Source organism: Nycticebus coucang, chromosome 18 (genome assembly GCF_027406575.1).
Source record: "Nycticebus coucang isolate mNycCou1 chromosome 18, mNycCou1.pri, whole genome shotgun sequence".
NCBI classification, from domain to species: domain Eukaryota; kingdom Metazoa; phylum Chordata; class Mammalia; order Primates; family Lorisidae; genus Nycticebus; species Nycticebus coucang.
In genome coordinates, this window is record NC_069797.1 from 33268189 (window position 1) to 33285122 (window position 16934).

At 41.2% G+C, this 16934-nt stretch overlaps 1 pseudogene; it reads right to left on the reverse strand.

Annotated features, from left to right (window-relative positions):
• Positions 1–193: 193 nt before the first annotated feature.
• Positions 194–5161, reverse strand: LOC128571071 (uncharacterized; annotated as a pseudogene).
• Between the last annotated feature and the right edge of the window lie 11773 nt (positions 5162–16934).

Below are 16934 nucleotides of genomic sequence, written 5' to 3' on the forward strand. Positions count from 1 at the left end.
ACAGATAACAAAATATTTACAAGTATTACAAAGATGAGATTTCTACATAGTGAGAATACTTCCCCAGGGGCCTTCACGGTAATGCCTTCAAATACAGGAGACATATTTGGAGTTTATTAGATCCATACAATTTCAAAAATGTCAAAGCACTGACATCAATTCTGATAATTACCAACGCACTGAAACATTGCTCTTAAGTGCAGGTGAGAGTTGCACAGGTCTCAGCCGCTCCTGACGCATTCTTAGCTACACACCCTACTCGCCTTCATCAGTTTTTGCTAAACTTGTTATAAATAGGTTGTGGAAGCCTATGCCACTTTCCTCAGCACTAAACCTTGCTCCCTGAACTGATTTCCCATCTTTGTACCAGCAAACTGTGGGTCTCAGAGAGCCACGGCCTAAACCCTGGAAATAATGCACCTGTGCCTTATACTGCCTGACAGTCAGAAAGCCTTTTATACCTGGGGGGGGGGGGGTTCTTCCGCTACCTGAAATTCAAAAAAGCTGTCTGTGTAACTGCTCTTTAAGATGAACTCTTCCTTTAAACTGCTTAAAGTCACTTTGCTTTGCTTTGCTGTTATAGCAAATGTTTCAGAATCTCCCATGGTGAGGAATCCAGCAGATCGCCTCTCCCACACGGTTCACAGCTTTGCACCTGTACACTGTGCTATCAGAAGGAGGGACGTTTCAAAGTCCGAGGGTGTGACTTCCCTTCTCCTCACTAATCACATATTTAATATTATCTGGCTCAAGGGTGGCGCCTGTGGCTCAGTCGGTAAGGCGCCGGCCCCATATACCGAGGGTGGCGGGTTCAAACCCGGCCCCCGCCAAACTGCAACCAAAAAATAGCTGGGCGTTGTGGCGGGCGCCTGTAGTCCCAGCTACTCGGGAGGCTGAGGCAAAAAAAGAATCGCTTAAGCCCAGGAGTTGGAGGTTGCTGTGAGCTGTGTGAGGCCACGACACTCTACCGAGGGCCGTAAAGTGAGACTCTGTCTCTACAAAAAAAAAAAAATATATATTATCTGGCTCAATACACATTCATCCCTTATACCACTTCACTTCTGGAGAAGAGATGCCTATGACTGCACATTTGAATACAGCATCTGGATTTTCTGGAATTTTAAAATCACAAATAGGCATGATAAAACAAGGAGGCATTTCAAATACTTCTAAATCAATTTTTAAATCCTCGTCTTCTCCTTTCCTTGCGTCCATATTTGGACCTACAAAATTCGATGGAAGAACATCTAGACTTACAATCATGCTTTTATGATCAGGAGTAAATTCGGGAACTGTGACTATTTTCACTTCAAATTCTTTGACCTCTTTTTCACTTAATTCGACTTCCAGGACCATTTTTTGAGGAGGAGGCATTCTTGATGACTTGGTGTTTTCCAGCTCAAACCCCAGGATGTGCTGATGTGTTACTGGAGGTGTGAGCGCCACCACTCTCTGCTCCTGGGCATTACATCTACCTGTGCGAAGCTCTTTGCTTCCCGATGATGTTCACCGCATGGCACAGGTACTCTCCTCCCTCTCCTTTTTGAATGTTAGAAATCTCCAAAGAACACACATTACCCACCCTTTCCATTTTGATTCCTTCATCTGGCTCCAGTAAGGATTTATTTCGATACCATTTCACACCAGGAACTGGAAGGCCCACAACTTCAACAATGAAGCCTAATGTTATGTTTTCGTATATTTTCCTTTTGGTCAGAGGTTCCATAAGAGATGGAGGCATTGGGCGGCCCCTGTGGCTCAAGGAGTAGGGCGCTGGTCCCATATGCCGGAGGTGGCGGGTTCAAACCCAGCCCCGGCCAAATAAAAAAAAAAAAAAAAGAGATGGAGGCATTTCATTGTCTTTTGGTTCAAGCAAATCAGAACGCCATATTTCATAAGCTAAACTTCAGTCTTCTGTAGGCGTATAGAAATGCTCACTCAGCGTACTGCCTTCCCTTTCTATTTTTGATGGGTACATTTTAAAACTTCCAGTGGGGTTTGGTCCTCCACTGGGAATAGAACATCTCTCTAGCGTCTCCCCTGAGGGTGTAGAGTATCTCTGCTATCTCTCCCTCAGAAAGTGTTGAGTACCTTTCAGCAACTTCTAAAGGTGTGGAATATCTTTCAATGGTCTCACCTCCTGGATCTGTTGATCTGTTGTTTAGTTCTATCTGCAAGATTAAAATATAATTCAACAAGCCATCCCATCTCAGGCTGGGCAAGGGACTTGAAGAGAAACTTCTCTGAAGAAGACAGGCGCACGGCCTACAGACATATGAAAAAATGCTCATCATCTTTAATCATCAGAGAAATGCAAATCGAAACTACATTGAGAGATCATCTAAATCCAGTAAGATTAGCCCATATCACAAAATCTCAAGACCAGAGATGTTGGCGTGGATGTGGAGAAAAGGGAACACTTCTACACTGCTGGTGGGAATGCAAATTAATACATTCCTTTTGGAAAGATGTTTGGAGAACACGTAGAGATCTAAAAATAGACCTGCCATTCGATCCTACAATTCCTCTACTAGGTATATATCCAGAAGACCAAAAATCACATTATAACAAAGATATCTGTACCAGAATGTTTATTGTAGCCCAATTCATAATTGCTAAGTCATGGAAAAAGCCCAAATGCCCATCGATCCACGAATGGATTAATAAATGGTGGTATATGTACACCATGAAATATTATGTAGCCTTAAAGAAAGATGGAGACTTTACCTCTTACATGTTTACATGGATGGAGCTGGAACATATTCTTCTTAGTAAAGTATCTCAAGAATGGAAGAAAAAGTATCCAATGTACTCAGCCCTACTATGAAACTAATTTATACCTTTCATATGAAAGCTATAACCCAATTATAACCTAAGCATATGGGGAAGGGTGAGAAGGAGGGGAGGGGAGGGAGGAGGTAGGTGGGTGGAGGGAGGGTGATTGGTGGTACCTTGCATCTTACAAGGGTACATGTGAAACTTACTAAATGTAGACCAGGAAGGCTATGTTAATCATGTGATGAAAATATTTAAAATTGTATATAAAACCAGCTCATGGTACCCCATGATTGCATTAATGTAAACAGCTATGATTTAATAAAAAATAAATATAATTCAGGAGACTTTGGAGATTCAAAATGTTCAACAGATGATGGTGGGGTATAAAACTGATCTAACTCAGAGATTTCTTCACTGGTTGGACTTCCCACATCAATTGAAATATCAGATTCTGGAGAAAAAAGATGACCTAATGATTTCTGGTTTTGACTGTAGTATTCATAAACAGTGTTGAGGGTCACTTCTTCAACCTCCATCAAAGTGACTGAATCACTCCGGACAAGTCTTGCCTTGGGTTTGGCATCTTTAGGAACCTCTTGCTTCCCAGCAGCAAGTAAATACTGTGTTAGGAGGCCTGAGCTTCCATGACTTAGTTGTGCGTTCCTTCTCCGATTTAGGAAGATTTTCAGAAAAACAGGTTTCTATCGATTCTCCTTCCGTGGTGGAGAGAGAAGTTTCCTTTTGAGCTTGAACTTCTTCATAACGTTTTTCTTCTCTAGAGGCAGCCATTCTTTTACTCATTTGTCCACATGGATTCTGTTGTTTTTCACTTACCAGGAATGGGAAGTGCTGACTCAGGGACAGCTGTCTGGGGACCGTCTGTGCCTCCGGAGCATCAGCTGTGCGCTCTTCCAAACCGCCCTTGTACGTTCCTCCATCCACCACGTTGCCTTTGAAATGATGCCAGCCCTGCTTCTAACGTGTATTCTTCTTCCATTTCGTAAACCTTTGAAAGCACTTCCTTACTTGCTGCTTTTTTCAAATGTGAGAGGAGACTTCCATTTCCATTTTGTAGAGAACTCTTTTTCTCAGGAATGCCGGCTGTTCCCATTTCTGCAGAGGAGTCTTGAAGTATGGCACATGATTCACTGTGGAGTTCTTCAGAAAAGGACTTAAGAAGAAGATCGGCTTTTAAAATTTCCAAATTCTGTTCTCGTACATATTGGTCGTCTTTTTCTTTTCTTTTTTTTTTTGTAGTTTTTGGCCGGGGCTGGGTTTGAACCTGCCACCTCCAGCATATGGGACCGGCGCCCTACTCCTTGAGCCTCAGGCTCCGCCCTGGTCGTCTTTTTCTAAATAAAAGGTATTTTCATCAATACTACTTTTCTCCACCACAGTTCTGGTGGAAAACTCCTGATAGGAAGAAATTTCTTGATTGGTAAATATGTTATCGTGCATGTTTTTAGAGATACTCTGTGTATCAGACTTTTAGGTTTCAGGAATGGGAATTTCTTCTTTATAATGTGTTTCCTGTCGTTCTCCAGTTTCCGGCTCTTGGAACACCACAGCTGGATCTCCTGTGTGAGAATACATTTGTTTCAGATCAAATACAAAGTAGCAATATCGGTTGTTTTAGAAACAAGACGTTGGATTTTAAAATAAGCGTCTTCCGTTTGATTACTATCCAATCCTTGGAATTTTTCATCTGTATTTTCTATTTGAGAGAGAAACTGCTTTAAGTCCAACGTAATGGGTGCTTGTTCAGCTGTTTCAGAGACTGTAGATTGATCTAGAAGGCCTATTTCTTTCTGCTGCTCTCCATCTTATACTTCAAATTCCTTATGCATTTGAGAGGAGGACCACAAATTCATTACCACATTGGAAGAATCTGGTTCAGTGTTTGGAGACATTTTCTCCACCTGATGCATGGTTGATCTTGAATCTCTCTGCTTTAATAAAAAGTCTACGTCATCAAACTTCCTTGGAGGAAGATTTTGTCTAGAACGCCTTTGTCTACCTGTTGCAGTTTTGCAAATGCTATGATTTCGTGCTTCCCCCAGGGGGTCTTCGATATCACAATAGGTGGATCTTTTGATTTGCAACTATCAGAAATTCTCTCAAAGTGGATTTTTGGTAAACAGTCGCTTTGGGCACATTCTTATACATTTTCCTGTTCTGACCTGAGTTTTCAAAAATCGTTTCTCCCCTCTTTCCTGACACTAACTTCACTGACATCCTCAGCAAATGGATAAACAGTACCCTCTGCTTGGTGCAGCTTTGATTTTTCACTTACATCTCTCTCTTTCCCTTCGTCCCAACACTGGATAAGTTCAATCACAATAGGCTTCGTGACTTTTATGGCCCTAGAACGAGTACCCTGCATAAATCTGGGTAGTTTTTCTCTAGAAGGTGTGCAATGCACCTGTTTTTTCTGGTCTATCTGCTCAGTGGTCTCAAGGCTTTGAAAATATTCTCTTATGTAATATTCTTTTACATTGCCTGGGGAGCAAAAGGACTAGCTGGATCATCATAGAAATGTGCCCTTACAGATTCTCCCTGGACTGACAGTTGTTGATCTTGGGAATGTTTTGCATAAATTTCATCAGTATTTTCAGATTGACTATTTTCCCTATAAGTGACAGGTTCTACTGTTAGGTCTGAAAGACTCTGAACTAGTCCTGAACTGTTTTAAGCAACACATGCATATTTTCCAGGATCTTGAGAATTAATATCATTAATAGACAATCTATGGCCATGATCGACTTCTTCAAACTGAAACTTCTGGTTCTGCTTTAAAAGCACTCCATTTTGAAACCATGTTATGACTGGCTGAGGCTCACCAGCTATTAAACATTCAAGAACTATAGAATCCCCTTCTGTACACCGGGCAAGCTCTGGCATTTCTTGCAATATTTTTGGTGGCTCCTTAGTAATATCATATCAAACAGGAATACTCCCATAGGCTTTAAATCACCTCTAGGTTACCTAACATACCTAATGCAATGTAAATGCTATATAAGTAGTTGTACACTGTATTTTTATTTATTTATTTTTTTAAGACAGAGTCTCACTTTGTCACCCTTGGTAGAGTGTTGTGGCATCATCACAGCTCACAGCAACCTTAAACTCTTGGGCTCAAGCGATTCTCTTGCCTCAGCCTCCTGAGTAGTTGGGACTACAGGTGCCCACCACAATGCCCATTTATTTTTAGAGACGGGAGTCTTGTTCTTGCTTAGGCCGGTCTCAAACTGGTGAGCTCAGGCAATCCACCGCACCTGGCCTTATACTGTACCTTAAAATTTGTATTATTTTTATTCTTGTATTGTTATTTTGTATTGATTTAAAAATACTTTCAATCCACTGTTGGTTGAATCCTTCCATGTAGAACCCACAGATTTGGAGGGCTAACTATACGTCTCCTGGCAGCCCTAGAAGCTATTACCCATATTATGTCTGTGATTATTTAGTTAGGTCTTTCTTGCTGGTCTGTGAGATCCATGAAGGAAGGGACCCTGTCTCTCCATTTTCTCTCCAAAGCCTAGCACTGTGCCCAATAGGCACTCTGTAAATATTTGTTGTTTGAATTTGTTCAGTGAGATCAATGACTCTTTATTAAGTGCCCACAATGTGCAGACACTGTTCTAGGCACTAGGGATATGTTGGTATTAGACAAAATTCCTACTCTCCTGGAGCTTAATATTCTGACAGTGGTTGGGGCTAGGGCCTATAGTAAATAAATTAAATATTAGTAAATATATGTTGCACCAGATTGTGACAATGTGCTATGAAAAAATGAACAAGATGGGGTTAAAGAGCCATTTGAAACAGAGTCTTCATGGGAGGTCTTTTAAATGAGATGATATTTGGACAGGGATATGAATAAAGTAAAGGAGTGAGTCATGAGGCTATTTGTAGAGAGAGCATTTCAGACAGAGGGAATAAGAAGTGCAAAGGTCCTGAGGCACATAAGAAACATGTTAGAGGAATACCAAGAAGGCCAGGAGGGATGGGATGAAGCGAGAATGAATGAATGATGATTCATTCACTTAGCCCATTACTAAGAAAATGGCAGGTAGTGGGAAAGGTGGGGGGAAACTGTAATGTTATGCTCGAAATGGCAAGGATGTTCAACAAATGGTACTGGACAAATGGATATCTATATGCAAATGACTGAACCTTGATCTGCTCCTCGCGTCTACAGAACTTAAATCAAAACGGATCATAAACCATAATGTGAAACCTAGAACTATAAAACTTCCGGAAAAGAATAAGAGAAAATTTTTGTGATCTTGAGTTAGGCTTATTAGATTTCTTAGGCAAAAATATATGATCTATAAGAATACTATAAATTGGAGTTCAAAAATCACTGTTAAGAGAATGGAAAGACAAAAGTAATCACATACTATGTAATAAATTACATGTATCCAGAATATATAAAGAACTCTTAAAATCCAACAACCAGAAAGCAAACAGCATGATTTTAAAAGTTTAAAAATAGTTACAAAAGCTCCACGCCTGTAGCTTAGTGGTTAGGGCGCTGGCCACATTCACTGGGGCTGGCGGGTTCGAACCAGCCAATAAACCAGCTGTTTACCAGCCCGCTAAACAACAATGACAACTACAAAAAAAAAAAAAATAGCCTGCATTGTGGCGGGGGCCTGTAGTCCCAGCTACTTGGGAGGCTGAGGCAAGAGAATCACTTAAGCCCAAGAGTTTGAGGTTGCTGTGAGCTGTGACGCCACAGCACTCTACCTAGGGTGACCTAGTAAGACACTGTCTCTAAATAAATAAATAAAAATAGTCACAAAAAGACCAATACAATATAACTCTATTTATATAAAGTATACTTAAGTGTAGTCAAAATCATAGAGAGAGACAGAATGCTATATTCCAGTGTCTGGGGAGAAGGGGGAAATAGGGAGTTGTTTAATAGATACAGAGTTTCAGTTCTACAAGATGAAAAGGCTTATGGAGATGGATGGTAGTGATGTTAGCACGACATTACGAATGTATTTAATACCACTGACTTGTACACTTAAAAATGGCTAAGATGATAAATCTTTTGTTATGTGAATTTTGACATAATAAAAAGATTAGAGGGAAAATAAGGGACAAAAGACTTGAACATATCCTTCACCAAAGAAGGTACCTGGATGGCAAACAGGCACATGAAAAGATGTTCACCGTCATTAGTAATTAGTGAAATGCAAAAAATACAATGACATACTACATCTTTGAGAATGCCTAAAATAAAAAACATTGACAATACCAAGAGTTAACTAGGATGCAAAGTAACTGGAGCTCTTACACATTGCTGGTGCAAAGCAAAAATGCTACAGCCACTTTAGAAAACACTTCGCTGTTTTCCGTAAAGTGACCATAGATCTACCATAGGAGCCAGCAATCTCACTCCTGGGGAAATAAAAACGATGATCGCGCAAAACCTGTACTCCAATGTTTAGAGCTGTGTTATTTGTATTAGGTGAAAGTGGAAACAATCTAAACACCCCTTAACTGAGGAATCTATAAACAAACTATGGCACATCCAAATAATGAACTACTACCTTGAAATACAAAGAAGTATTTGTATACTTCTGATACAAGTATATCTGTACAAGTATACTTCTGATACGAGTATATCTTCTGGGCTGCTGATACACACAACAACATGCATTAATTTCAAATGCCTTCTGCTACGGAAAAGAGCGAGACTCAAAAGGTTACACCCTGGCCAGGCAGTGGGGCAGCTCATGCCTGTAATCCTAGCGCTCTGGGAGGCCGAGGTGGGAGGAGAGTTCAACTCCTGAGCTCAGGAGTTCAAGACCAGCATGAGCAAGAGTGAAACCTATCTTAACTAAAAATAGAAAAATTATCCTGGCATTGTGGTGAGTGCCTATACTCCTATACTTGGTATAGGAGTACCTACACTCCAAGTACTCCCAAGTATCTGGGAGGCTGAGGCAATAGGATTGTTTGAACCCAGGAGTCTGAGGATGCTGTGAGCTAGGCTGACGCCATGGCATTGTAGCCTGGGCAACAAAGTGAGACTGTCTTTAAAGGAAAATTTATTTGACATTCTAGAAAAGGCAAACCCATGGGAACAGAAATAGATCAATGGTTGCGAAACATGCAGCAGAACTTCTGTAAGTTGCCCACCCAAGGGACTGTAGCCAGCTGGTCAACATAACAGAGGTGGGCAACATGAGGATTGAGGCCCACCGTGCCGACACGTACAGGTGGTGCGTGTCTGGTCTATGAAAATTAGGTCAACTCAAGGAGGTGTCAATGTAGGGAGGTGATCAGCTACGGAGATTCTACTGCATCTGAGATTAAAATGTGAGCCACGTGACCTCTGCAAACTTCTGTTTCTTTATCTATAAAGTGAGGGTAATTATACCCAGTTCCTAAGAGAGAGTTGTTGAGTATTTAGGGCCAAAATATATAAAATATCCATAAGGCTTTTCTGACCCCACTCTCCCCCACAATCCAAACCAAACAAAATGTAGAAAATGGTACTCAAGAAATGTTAACTTTCTGCCTTTTCCCTTCCACCTCACTGGGCAGATCCCTCTCTCAGATGGCTGATATCATCTATTCACTGTCAATGGTACTGGTATTTGTCTTAGAGCAGGCCCTTCTATGTAGATTCTGGAGACACCTCTCTTTCTCTCTGTGTACTGACTGCTGCCACTGGTGTGTGTTGACTGTGACCAGAGAGGTGATCTCAGATTGAATCCAACCTAGGGCTCAGATACGTCTGAAAAACCAGCAAATAGATGGTCTGGGCCCTATTTGTGTTACTGATGATCTCACTCTGAGCAAAGAAGAAGCCACAGCAGATGCAAGAGCAAGAAGGAGCTCTTAGGAATGAAAGGTTCTTTGGGCGGTGGCTCAGACCTGCGATCCTAGCACTCTGGGAGGCCGAGACAGGTGGATAGTTTGAGCTTGGGAGTTCCAGACCAACTTGAGCAAGCGGAAGACCTCATCTCTACTAAAAAGAGAGAAATTAGCCAGGTGTGCCTGTAATCCCCAGGAGTGTGAAGTTGCAGAGAGTGATGACGATGGCACCGCCCTCTATCCTGGGCAACAGAACAAGAACCTGTCTCAAAATTTTAAAAAAGAAGAAGACAAACCCAATCCATTTAGCATTTACTGAGCTCACACCATGGACAGAATCCTGTTATGTTCTAACAGGAAGTTGTAGCACTGTCCCTGAGAGCAACATAAAACTAGTGTGATATTTGAGAAACTAACCCATCAATTTCTGGTTCGATGGCAGTAGTTGCAATTCTCAGTGAATTCTCAAGGTGCTCATCAGATATTTTGGTTCGTCTGTGTTGTAACTTTAAAAAGAAAATCATTTCGAGAAGGTAGACTTTTTTTTTTCAGTTCTGCTATTCAGCCCAGGGACACAGTTCTTCCTATGCATCAAATTTGGCGGCATGTTTTTGCCTATAATCCCCTTTCAAATGATAGTCTTTGAAAACGTACACTAATTCCCTACAAATTAAGCAGAGTGCCTTACTATTTGCCTCAACAACAAAGTAGTTATCTGTCTGCCATTCGCTGAACAATCTTCCTTCATCTTAATTTTTCCTTTTTTGGATTCTGTGTTCTTTTGAGACATTGTAGAAGCCATGCTGGGATTAAAAAACTAATAGTAGATAAGGGACTATAGTTACTTGTATTATGAAAATTAGTTGACAGGAAAATAGAAAGCAAGGTTGGGGCCCTTCCACATCGCAGCTGCGGACAACGCAGGGGGAGGCAGAGGGCTCATTGTAAAGTACAACGGGTGACGTGAGGCATTGCCAAGGTGAGGAAGTGCCTGTAATAATAAGAACGGTTACATATCGGTTGCATAATAGTACTGAGTACATTGGCTACTTTTTCTTCCATTCTTGAGATACTTTACTAAGAAGAATATGGTCCAGCTCCATCCATGTAAACATAAAAGATGTAAATACCCACACTTTCATAGGAATGATAAAACACAGCTGGAGCCCAGAATGAAGGCAGGGAGAAGAGGGGGAGGGGAGAAGGGAGGCTAGGTGGAGAGAAAGAAGTTAATTTTAAGTTTTTCTTTAAAATTAAGCATTAATATCAAAAGCAAACTGATACAAAATTAGAATTTGGCTCCCTCTGTTAGAACAGGTTTTCTTAGAAGATTTGTCTGTTCTTGACAGGAAATTGTAAAAGATATTTTTATTTTTTAGGTATTTGGCCTAGGAAGCAAAGATTCTGTATTTTACCAAGATAATATCCTATGCTTCATGTTGTCTTGTAAATTTTTTTAGGGACAAGTTTGTTGTCCGGGTTAGAGTGCAGTGGCTATTTACAGTTGTGATTATAGCATACTGCAGCCTTAGACCCTTGGTCTTTTTTTTTTTTTTATTGCAGTTTGGCCGGGGTCGGGTTCGAACCCACCACCCTTGGTATATGGGGCTGTGCCCTACTCACTGAACCACAGGTGCTGCCCTAGACCCTTGGTCTTAAATGATCCTCCCGCCTCAACTTCCTAAGTAGCTAGACTCCAGGTGTGTGCCCCTGTGCCTGGCCTCGTGTTTTTTATCAGGTTTTCAATCACTTACAAAAACTTATTCCTCTCTATTAAAGAGTTAAAATTTTCTATAACTGTAACATTTCTGTCTGGCCATTTTATTTGAATTCCTGCATAGGCAGGCCCAATAATACATGTGCCCCCGATAGAAAGTCCAAACAGTGTCAACCTGTGCCCATTGTTATCACGTTATTTTGCTCTTGGAAGATGTTCAGAGACAAGACAAACCTACCTCACCAAAATTTTAAACCAGGCTTGTAGATCAAGAGTACTCACCAGATCATCATGTCCTTTAGCACTTTATAAAACCAGATAATTTAAGAGGAAACTCCCTGGAGATAAGGGGTAATTCATGGAAGTGGGGATCTCAAGGAGCTCAGTGGGTAATTCATGCCAGTGGGGAGTTCAAGGGGCTCATGGGTACTGCCCACAGTTCTAGGGGCCACCAATCTGTCTGAGGTGAGCTTACTTCAGATCCCACTTCTGACACCATATTATGTCAAACCTAAAAAGAAACTCAGAGAGACAGGCTGTCCAGAACAAATGAGTTTATTTGGGAATATCAGGGGCGTTGCAAGCCTGGAAGATATGGGTTATCATGGATCATAATTATATTCAGGGTGATGGGGACAAAGGGAAGCTTTTAAAGACAAAAAAAAAAAAGTACACATAAGCTGCTTTGAAACAAAGAGCATAGATCACAGAAGCTCATTGCAGGAAGTGGCATTTGTTCATTGGTGGAAACAGTCATTATGGGGTATGTATCTTTATGTAAGCAGCTTACCTGGAATACTGCAACCCTGAGGAAGTCCTTGTGATAGGTGCTGTAACAGGGAACATGCAGAATGCATTGGACATGTCAGTCACGTGGAGCACGTGGGATGCGTAGGAATTTCTCGTGATAAGGAAGGTTACGGGCATACATGAGAGAATGCTTTCTTTCATGCCCACAGCTCCATCTTATTAAGGTTTTGATGTAAGTGGCTTCATTTTGGTACCAGTTAACTGTCATAGTTCCAGTTAACTAAGGGCTCTAATTGAGTAGATTCAATTGACTGCTTTTGCAAATAATGGGGCCCTAAGACAACTTTATGAATATGACCCACGTTCGCCTGTCCCGTAGATCAGAAACTGCTGTGCCTGCTTTAACCAATCCTGAGCTCAGTCCAAATATTGCAGCTGTTCTGCTACTTTGTTATTTGACAATTGTTCTGCTACGTTGCTCTCTTTTAATTCCCATGGCTTGGGATCTTTTGTTCTATTGAGATTTTTTGCAGGGCTGCTACTCTTAACAGTTTGGCTGAAAGATAAGAACTCCTGTGGATGTAAACAGCTGTGTGAAGTGCTTTCCTGAAAGCAGGAAAGATTGTTTTGAGTCACTGCACCTGCCTGCCTCCCTGGCTATGATGCAAAAAATCCTTTCAAACAAAGGAGTGTAGGAAGTGACTGTCCTTCAGCCTTACTAATCAATTCAAATCAGAACAGATTTGAATCAGTCACCCAAACTCCACCCAGAGTTAATTCTTTCTGGACAATGACTGCTACCAATATCTGGGGAATATTAGTTGTTCAATTCTATTTTAAGTAGCATGGCTGGAGCTTAATCTCAAAGCCCAGTTTAAGTAATTAATTAATTTATTTTGTCTCTTTATGTAAAAAAAAAAAAAAACAAACATGAGGGGTCTTACAGTTTTAAGCACAGTGAACATGAAGGATTTAAAAAGAAAGACTAAAAGGTGGTTATGGCAAAGCAGAAGTTCTACTACCACAAATGGGGTTGAATGGTTTGAACATAAAATTCGACTTTGAACCTCTGAGCACTTCGAGGTGAAACATAGAAATGAGGGGGCATATAAATTTTGTCATCTGATTTAAAAAGAAGTATTTGTTTTTGTCTTTTTACAGGAAGTGTTTTTGTCTGGAGGAACAAACATTCCCCTGGGATGACTTATTGGAAAACTAGATTTCACAGATCCTCCTGTAAGGGACTTGGGGTAACTTGCTCAGAGATGTCTGTGGTGTTGCAGAAGCAAAAATGGTTTGGGTGACCTAGAAAAATTACAATTCAATGAAGTTTCTTCTGAGGAAAGCAATTTATAATTAATCTTCTGCAGGGAAGGAAGTCAGGGAATTTCATCCCTAAGTACAACGACTCCTTGATATAAAGAGTATTTTGAATTAAAGGCCCTTAAATTTTTAACAGGCCATTAAAAGGGCTTGCCCTCTATTTGGATAAAATCAGATGGACCTGTCAAAAAGAACAATTGCCTTTCCTTCCCCTCCCTGTTATCTCAATAAATTGCATGAAAGGAGATTAAGTATATAGCCAGACCTTGTCCAACCCATTTTATTTATTTTTTATTTTTAAACATCTTGTTGCAGTAGATGTAGTAGGGTTTTTTTTTTTTTCAAGTTTATGTGAGGGTACAAACAAGGTTACGATGTTTACATTTGTTAGGTGGAGTCTCTCTTATTGTTGTGTCCAGCACCCAAGAGGTGTGTCTTACACCTTTACATTGTGCCCATTAAGTGGGAGCACATCAATCCTCCTCCCTCCTCCTTTCCCCCTTCTTTGCTCTCCCTCCCTCCAACTTGAATTGCTAAACCATTTTAAAGACAATACCTATCTCAGGTTAATTTAATCTCCAAAGTGGGCTTCGCACCTGTAGCACAATGGTGACTGCACTGGCCACATATACCCAGGCTGGTGGGTTCAAACCCAGCCTGGGCCAGCTAAGCAACAATGACAACTACAACCAAAAAAATAACCGGGTGCTGTGGTGGGCGCCTGTAGTCCCAGCTACTTGGGAGGCTGAGGTAAGAGAATTGCCTAAGCCCAGGAGTTGGAGGTTGCTGTGAGCTGTGACACCATGGAACTCTACTGAGGGTGAGATAGTGAGACTCTGTCTCTAAAAAAAAAAAAAAAAAATCTCCATAGTGAACAAGTCAATCTGTTTTCCCTCCATACCCACGCATTCATTCTCCCAAGCTATTCATCCTCCCTAGTAACCTAGTAACCATTGGTTGCCCCTAAACAGAATTACCTATATTCCTCACCATCTCCCCCAACTCTAAAATGAGGGCATATAAACTTCTGGGGAAAAAAAAAGAAGAAATAAACTTCTGGACCCCATTGGGATATTGGTGATCACTCTGTGATTCTCCCCCCACCCTGCACATAGGAAACAAATTTATGATCTCTTTCTCTTATTAATCTGCTTTATTAGGAGTTGATCCTTCAGTGAACTTTAGGGTCAAAAGGGAACCTTTCCTTTCTCCCCTCTAGGGTCATGCCTGAACCCAAATCCCACGTATTTTTAACTTTGATTCAGGGATGAGAGGTGGGTGCTCATAATGAGTTTAGTTCCAGAAGGATGGATTTTAGAGTCACAGACAAAACAGGTAACACAAACACGCCAGTTTGAGCAAGTCACCTGAAAACCCCTATGCCTTCTTTTCCCATTGGTTGCTCAATAGTGTATTTACCCACCATGTGATGCTGTCAAGAGAGAAAGTGAAATAATCAGGAGAATCTTGGACAAAGTTCTGACACCAACACTAGCATTGACTTCACAGACTGAGCAGGAGTTTCGGCGGTTGGAAATTCCCAGTGTGCACATTTTGGCATTTCCAGCTAGAGCCGTCTTGCCAGGCTGGTGGAAAACATTCAGGTTTGGCATCTACGGTAAGAATGGCCTGTCTCCAAAGGCAAAGGTTCTGGGCCTTGGTTTTCCCTCCCGAACCAGCAGACAAACTGGCCCAGTTCCTACATTCAACTTTGTACACAGAGGAGACTTTTCTGATATACATTTGCATGGGGATTAAATTATTAATAGTTCGTTTTCCTGCTTTCTCTCTTCTTCTGGTTCTTTTGCAACCAGCTACAAATATCTGCATTTCAAATGCCTGTCGGGAATATTTAGTGCCACAGTGACCCCCCCATCATACCTATAGTTCATTCTCAGGAGAGATTTCAGCTTCTCTGGTTTGATAACCAATGAGTCCCACAAGGGAGGGGGTACAGAATTAAATGCAGGCATTCTATCTCCCGATGCCAGCCTGCTGGATGAGAACGTTTTCACTCGGGGGACAGCTCAGTGATGGATTATTTTTAGCTGTGTGTCTTTTGGAGGACACAGGTTCCTTCCTAGGGTGCTAAATGAATGGCAGGGATAATGAGTCACAGTCTTCTCTCTGGGACAGTGTGTTTTATGTTCAATACATAGCATGAGTTGGCTTTGGAGGCAGGGGCTGGGGCTCTCTCAATGCCACCAATGTCAAGTCTAAGTGCAGTAAACAAGTTCCCCAGTTTCCCCAGATTATTAAACTGGTGCATTCTGAGATACCCCATGCAGTTCTGAGCATGGCAACTGCGGGATTTTCCTGTCTGGGTGAGGCAAGTGATTCAGCTCTCTGGCTAATTTCCTTTCTTGGCTTTGGCTCTAAGTCATACTTTTCTCTAGAAAAAAACATACTTCTCAGAAATGGGCATAAATTGGTAAAACCACTTAAAAGGAAGCCACATATCCATGCAGAAATTATCTAGGCTCCCCCAGCAGTCTAGGGAGTAACATTAGTAAAAATAATAATGGCATCTAGTCTTTTTTTTTTTTTTTTTGAGACAGAGTCTCAAGCTGTCACCCTGGGTAGAGTGCTGTGGCATCACAGCTCACAGCAACCTCAAACTCTTGAGCTTAAGCGATTCTCCTGCAGGCGCCCACCACAACACCCAGATTTTTTTTTTTTTTATTACAGTTGTCATTGTTGTTTTAGCTGGCCTGGGCTGGGTTTGAACCTGCCAGCTGGGTGTATGTGGTTGGCACTTTAACCACTGTGCTACGGGCGCCAAGCCTAGCAGCTATTCTTTATATAGTGCTTACTATGTTTTAGCCTGCCTTATAAGCATTTTCTGTACATTATTTATGCTCATAAAAGCCCTATGAGATGGGTGATGTTGTTATCTTCAGCAATGGAACATGAAATTTGGCAACAGAGAGGTTTAGCAACTTGTCCAAGGTCACACAGTGATGGGGAATTGTCTATGAGTTGTTCTTCTCTTTCAAAATTGTTTGTCTATTCAGAGTCTGTTGAGATTTCATATGAATTTTATGATAGATTTTTCTATTTCTATACAAATATCATTTAAAGCTGGGTGCATTTGCTTTGGTTGTTTTCTCCTTAGCTGTACAGAAGCTTTTCAGTTTAATTAAATCCCATTTTGTTTATTTCTGTGGTTGTTGCAATTGCCATGGCAGTCTTCTTCATGAAGTCTTTCCCCAGGCTGATATCTTCCAGTGTTTTTCCTATGCTTTCTTTGAGGATTTTTATTGTTTCATGCCTTAAATTTAAGTCCTTTATCCTTCTTGAATCAATTTTTGTGAGTGGAGAAAGGTGCGGGTCCAGTTTCAGTCTTTTACATGTAGACATCCAGTTCTCCCAACACCATGTTTTGAATAGGGAGTCTTTCCCCCAGTGTATGTTCTTGTTTGGTTTATGGAAGATTGGGTGGTTGTAAGTTGTTGGTTTCATTTCCTGGTTTTCTATTCGATTCCAAATGTTTATGTCTCTATTTTTGTGCCAGTACCATGCCATCTTG